The sequence below is a fragment of the Galleria mellonella genome, unplaced genomic scaffold (genome assembly GCF_026898425.1).
Source record: "Galleria mellonella isolate WM207_F2 unplaced genomic scaffold, CSIRO_AGI_GalMel_v1 utg139, whole genome shotgun sequence".
Classification (NCBI taxonomy): Eukaryota; Metazoa; Arthropoda; class Insecta; order Lepidoptera; family Pyralidae; genus Galleria; species Galleria mellonella.
In genome coordinates, this window is record NW_026441995.1 from 6301815 (window position 1) to 6308023 (window position 6209).

Genomic DNA, 6209 nt, shown 5'->3' on the forward strand with positions numbered 1-6209 from the left:
AAAAAAATTGAGATTACTTATCTGGCTCGAGGCAAATTGTTAAAAAAGAAATGTAATTTCCAGATAGCTCTTCACAAAGCTTTTTAAAATGTACAATTCCAAGCTGTGGGATTAATTGCTGTAGTTTTTCATCTCGTCTGGCAGCCACCGGTCGGTGGAAGGAGATGAGATTACGACTGATTCCGCCGGCGACGTTAATAATTAATTGTCATTGCAATACAGCTATATAAACTATCGACTTGAATCAACCTACTAAGTTGTAAATTATTAAAAATGCAACAGTACGAAAGATGATAATTGATGATGCCCATGATTTTCCAAGAAAGAGACGATCGACCAAACGGTTGTAAAACGTTTACTGTGAACCTACCTATTGTTTTTATAATGGATGATAATGGAATGATAACCCCGCCTGCGCTGACAGTATACGCTGATGGGGCACCAGTGAGCAATGATAGATGAAGATGAAAAGGCAGGTCAATTAGCCCATCGTGATAAATTCACTTGGAACTAAGCACGAGCCGGAAGTCAACCTCCTCGTGGTTCCCCCTGGAAACCATCTTAATTGATTAAATCGATGAATAGGCGATGGGCAAACTGACCTACTTCATTGTCATCTATCATCCCTCACTAGTACCCCGCCAGTGTATAACGATAGCGCAGGCGGAGTAACCATTTCATTATCATCCATTAAAAAAACAGGATATATCGCTAACAAACGGGCTACTGATCCCCACTACTGACAATTCCTTCCCCCCCCCCCCACTGCCTATTGTTAGAGTAGACATTTCCCATGTGCTGATTGGTTTATAGGTGCAGAATATCTAAAATGCTTGCTCCTCGAACGACGAAAGAATTAGAGAAATCTACATGTCTGCTACCCGAAAGGGTAACCGCTGGTAAATGTGACGAGAACGCACTACAACGTTACTACAGACTACTTTACCTTTCAGTGATGTTTGATTACAGAACTTAATATTTATTTATTTGACAAAAAACACAAAGTTACAAATACAAAATACAATGGGCCCCACACTAGGCGAACCTCTATCGTGGGCACCCGACAAAGATTAACAAATCACAATGTTATAATAAAAAGTACATAGTGGGATATAATAAAAAGTACATAATATACTCATAGATTGGCAAGTTTATAGGTGCCTTTAATTATTTACACGTATATGAGTTAACTAGACCGTTTCTATACACATATCGATCATAAACTAATGATATACCTATTTAACTTAGCACTTTTTAATATATCAGCCATTAACTGTCCTCAGCTGAACATAGGCCTCCCCTTGACACTTTTTACTACAAAAATTCGTTGCGCAGACGTCGCAAACTAGTCAGGAGCAACATATAGGGTTGTAAGAATAAAATTCCTACCTGTTTATTATTTTTTGGAAAGAAAGAAGCTGCGAATATGACCAGAACCATATTGGCTTGTCATTTCTTATACATTGCCATTTGCCTTCAAACAGAAACACGATATATGACTACATTAAACAAAAATAATTGTAACAGATTTCCACTGATATGATAACTGTAGGTACCTACTTACAGGTGATGTATGTACTTCACTTGTATAAATAACTTTACAAAAAAACATCACAGTGGTCTACATAATTATAGTTGATATCAAATAAAATTCAAACGGCTAGTATTACTTCACCAATATACAAATAAGGACAAAAATGGCTTACATATCTAAATGGAAATACCTACAAAATTTGAACGAAAATCCTTTAGGCTGCGTAAAAATTCAATCATTTCGAAAGCTCCACAAAGATTTGTAGGACAGAGAGGATTTAAATGAAATTACGGCATTGTTTCCACGGTAACACACTCAGCCTAGCTTTTATATATAGGTTTTATTTTTTTTTTATGGGTGAAAATGGAATGGTAACCCCGTCCGCGCTATCGGTATACACCGACGAAGCACAAGTGGAAGATGATAGAAGAGAATGTATGCAAGTCAGTTGGCCCACCGTGATGAATTCGACAAGAATTAATCATGATGGTTTCCAGGGGGAACCGCGTGGAGGTCTAACTGAGAGAGTATATTGCTAGCAATGGGGCTATTAGACCTCATTACTAACAATTCCTTCCCCCCCCCCCCTATATAGGTATTAGGTGTATATAAATAGAAAGTGTGCGTATTTATGCGTATAGTAGGACATACGGCATAGGAAATCCGGCAGAACTAATTGGCTTCTTTACACTTTAGAGGTACCTATCTATATAAAGTGAGGGGAAGGAATTCTTACTAATGCGAACTACCAGTCCCATTGCTAGCCTTTTTATGGGTGATAATGAAATAGTAACCCCACCCGCGCTATCGGTATACACCAGCGGGGCACCAATGAAAAATGATAGATGAAGATGAAACAGGTCAGTTAGCCCATCCTGCCAAATTCAACTAGAATTAGCCATGATGGTTTCCAGGAGGAACCACGTGGAGGTCGACTTGACAGGGTATATTGCTAGTAATAGGGCTATTTGACCCTATTACTAACATGGGCGAAACAGTATACTCTGTTATGTTCATGGTACTGCTTATGTTACCACTTTCCATCAGGTGGGCCGTCAGCTCGTTTGCCATTCTAAATTGTATAAAAAAATAACATTCCATTATCATCCAATAAAAAAAAACTATATAAAGTATTTAAAACAAATAATACAAAAACACTGAATTATGGATCTAATACAAAGCGAGAGTATCAAAATGTCTAAGTTATAATAAGTATATAGGTAAGTGAAATAAATGTATCCACTTGTGAATTATAGAGGAATAAAAGTTGCCTTGGATACACATATGAATCCTTATTTGTGGATTCAAGTGAACTAAGGCGAATGGAATGGTAACCCCGTCCGCGCTATCGGTATACACCGACGAAGCACAAGTGGAAGATGATAGAAGAGAATGTATGCAAGTCAGTTGGCCCACCGTGATGAATTCGACAAGAATTAATCATGATGGTTTCCAGGGGGAACCGCGTGGAGGTCTAACTGAGAGAGTATATTGCTAGCAATGGGGCTATTAGACCTCATTACTAACAATTCCTTTCCCCCCCCCCTATATAGGTATTAGGTGTATATAAATAGAAAGTGTGCGTATTTATGCGTATAGTAGGACATACGGCATAGGAAATCCGGCAGAACTAATTGGCTTCTTTACACTTTAGAGGTACCTATCTATATAAAGTGAGGGGAAGGAATTCTTACTAATGCGAACTACCAGTCCCATTGCTAGCCTTTTTATGGGTGATAATGAAATAGTAACCCCACCCGCGCTATCGGTATACACCAGCGGGGCACCAATGAAAAATGATAGATGAAGATGAAACAGGTCAGTTAGCCCATCCTGCCAAATTCAACTAGAATTAGCCATGATGGTTTCCAGGAGGAACCACGTGGAGGTCGACTTGACAGGGTATATTGCTAGTAATAGGGCTATTTGACCCTATTACTAACATGGGCGAAACAGTATACTCTGTTATGTTCATGGTACTGCTTATGTTACCACTTTCCATCAGGTGGGCCGTCAGCTCGTTTGCCATTCTAAATTGTATAAAAAAATAACATTCCATTATCATCCAATAAAAAAAAACTATATAAAGTATCTAAAACAAATAATACAAAAACACTGAATTATGGATCTAATACAAAGCGAGAGTATCAAAATGTCTAGGTTATAATAAGTATATAGGTAAGTGAAATAAATGTATCCACTTGTGAATTATAGAGGAATAAAAGTTGCCTTGGATACACATATGAATCCTTATTTGTGGATTCAAGTGAACTAAGGCGATTATTAGGTTGAAAGGGCGATTTAGAAGATTCGTCGGTTAGCTAAGAGTCATTGCTTGTGCCTGGGAATTACCGAATGTTTTGAATTCGTATTCAATTACATATGTAAGTACCTGCGTAATGGAAGCTCAGACTCTAAACAATCTTAGATAATTTAAAAATGTCTTCCATAAAAAGTGTGGCAAAACATGTTGATTTAAAAACTACTAAACCGATTATAATAAAATCTCTATGGGACTAATCTAAAAGCATATCCTTTCAAATAAAAAAGAACTTTCCATAATTTGGTTTATAAGTTATTGAGGTTAATACCTCCTCTTTTTTTAAGTGAATTGAACGCCATAGACTAAGTACGTTATATTAAGTTTATGCTTAAAGTTGGGTCGAACTACTTTAATGTTCTTTAGAGATAAGTAGATATGTCGATCCCTACTTATCTCTAAAGGTAACGTTTCTTTTTTTATTAAATGTTTGGTTTAGAGAAAGACTGCACAAAAGTAGAGCCTGTATCGAAAAAAATTAGTCCTACTGTAACTACGATATTTGTATACTATTATTGGAGTAATAGGTAACCACATTAACATTGGTCGTCAGCCTGATGTCAGCAGACGCCTCACATTGATTTTCTTCGCGTGCCTTTCCCAGCGGAAGTAAATAATTATTATCTTAAATAAACTAAGACTTTTAAACCTTTGCACTCCGTTGACGCTATATTTGCAATATTAAAATATTAACATTACATCCACTGTCACAGCTACAGCGACACGGTTGTTTCACTGACCCAGCGCCCTTAATACTTAGGTAAGCGAAATTGTCTATGTCTATTTTATAGTGTTTATCATGTTTATTATGTTTACATTATAATAAGTTATTGATAAGGAGTTATTGGTATCCTCTATGAGTTACTAGATTGGAGTGCAAAGGGTTGAAACAGAAAATGCGTCATCGGCAGTGTTGGCCTGACATTGATTTTACTGACCCCTTTTGACTTGCTATATACCCTGGTTGCGCGACCGGTGCTCAACCTCTGTGCGCCCTTCCTTAAAAACCATCGTGGCTAATTCCTGCTAAAGGGGGGAAAGGGATTGTTAGTAATGGAGACTAAGAATCCCATTGCTAGCAATACACCCAATCAGGTCGACCTCCTCGCGGTTCCCCCTGGAAACGATCATGATTCATTCCAGATGAATTCATCATGATGGGCTAACTGGCCTGTTTTCATCCTCATCGATCACCATTCACTGGTGCCCCGCCAGCGTATCTTGTTAGCGCAGGCGGGGTTACCATTCCATTTTGATCCAAAAAAAAAAATCCTGCTAAATTGGGGGGAAAGGGATTGTTAGTAACGGAGACTGAGAATCCCATTGCTAGCAATATACGCAACCAGGTTGACCTCCTCGCGGTTCCCCCTGGAAACTATCATGGTTAATTCCTGATGAATTTATCATGATGGGCTAACTGGCCTGTTTTCATTCTCATCTATCACCCTTCACTGGTGCTCCGCCAGCGTATCCCGTTAGCGCAGGCGGGGTTACCATATCATTTTCACCCATCAAAAAAAAATTATTCCTGCTAAATTCATCACAATAGTCCAACAGACCTATTGCTTTCATCCTCATCTATCAACCCTCTCTGTTGCCTCACTAGCCTAAATAGTAACTTTTCAACTTTTTTTTACAAAACAGGGGTCAAATGCGCATGCGGCTCACCTGATAAGCGACTACTGCCGCTCATGATCACCCACAACACCAACGGCATTGCAGGTGTGCTGCCGGCCTTCTATAACTCTTCTATAATCCTTATGATAACATTCGAGTTCTATCCAAATAATAATAAACGTGAGTTTTGGAAAATAGATGCATGTTTTTTTTTTTACTTTTTTACAGAAATATTACTGAACGGGTTTGAATAATATTTGGTAGGTATACGGATATATTATAGCATATTATATGACAAGTGATATACTACCGAAAATTTAATCCTGATTGAACATAGGAACAGTCATGTAGGTAGCATAATAATAGAAATATTAATCCTGAATAGGAACTCATATATTGTATCCATATACGTGTATACTTACATTTACAATAACAAGTTATTTATGCATCAATAACCTCTCTACTTACCTTTATAATTTTGATAGCAGCATAAACTTCGACTGTCGTTCTTAAAAAAAATTCGCCTAGGGGCTTGTTCTCCGATAGGTACTCTAAGTAGATTCGCCACTTTACCGATCATATTGTCTATACTGGAGGAGTCCATCATACATGGAGAAGAATAAGGACAAGATTAATTCGAAAAATTTGTTGTTGATATCAAAAGCTGTTGAAATCAAATTCGTTTCCGCATACATAAAAGAAATTTTGCAGAAAAGGTTTTAAAACCTATCAACTCTA